Genomic DNA, 1,368 nt, shown 5'->3' on the forward strand with positions numbered 1-1,368 from the left:
AAACGAATATACTATTGTTTAAATATTAGTTTTTTGTATTCCATGTACATTAAAAATTGTTTAAATAATTGTAAAAATTAAAAATGTATCAAAGTATTTGCTCGATAGTGCTTGCTTTGTATCTTAAGATACAAGTTCAAACAATATTGATTGCCCAGGTTTCATCACTTCGAGGTAATTGCATACGGAGATCCAATTGTTAATAAAAATGTAATAAATTTTATCATAATACGTAATAATTCTAAAATGAAATAATAGCTGCAGGAGTAAATTCGATGACGAATAACCTAAAAAGTATACGAATTCCTATATCATTATATAAAATAATAAAATTTCTATAATATTAAAATAATCGTGATAAAATTAGAATAAAAATGTTCCGTAATAAAATACGTAATTAAAACCAAAGTAATCAGTGCTTTCGTAGATCTGTACACGTCTAAATACTATATAGGAATAAAGATCTCTTCTCTGACCTTTAGAGAGTTCGACGCTCGACTGTTTTGTTTTGATCTCAGTCGGAAAATTTCTTGGAAATATATACATACAGCAGCCTAATGCGATCTCCGTACCGTATATACCTATTTCTTTCTATTATGCTTTACTTTCTATTATGCCTTTGTTATGAAAATGAGATAAACCTACGTATACGTATCGAAGAGCATATAAAACTGGTATATTCAATGCACTGTATTGTCTCATGAAATTCTTGGAAATCTGAAAAATATAAGATCATATTACTATACAGAATAAGTTAAATGGTGCGTATACATGTGTGTGTGTGTGTAAAAGACAGAGAGAGAGAGAGAGAGAGAGAGAGGGAGAGTGCGCATATATATGATCGTACATGAAAATCGAATATAATACAAAATATCAATCAATCATAATTATTAATGCAAGATTACTAATCACAGAATCATTAAAAAGCGAGAAAAATAACAATATCGCGACAATAAAAAAGGAAAATCGAAGAAAAAGTACGATGCAATAGCTCCCCGACCGATCTACGAGGGGCCTATTTTATCTTCGCGAATAACTTTTGAACGCGATGATATCTCCACTTGTGAATGCGGCCTCTTACAAATCGTGTAATTAGCTATCGATTGATAAGTTCGAAAAGGGTATATGTTAGAAAAGAATATTTTAATTACCTGTAATTATGCGGAGCGACGAAGCACCGTGTACACTTGTCACTACGTCCAAGACGACTACGAGACAACTAGCAAGGAAAGAAAGTAGACCCTATAATTTGATTACGTCATCACAAGTACTAGTCAAATCAAATATTATTTTTTTCATTTAAAAATAATAAAAAATATAAGTACGTAAATGATACGATATGGATGACAAATGTAATTAATTCGAATT

Source organism: Vespula pensylvanica, chromosome 5 (genome assembly GCF_014466175.1).
Source record: "Vespula pensylvanica isolate Volc-1 chromosome 5, ASM1446617v1, whole genome shotgun sequence".
NCBI classification, from domain to species: Eukaryota; Metazoa; Arthropoda; class Insecta; order Hymenoptera; family Vespidae; genus Vespula; species Vespula pensylvanica.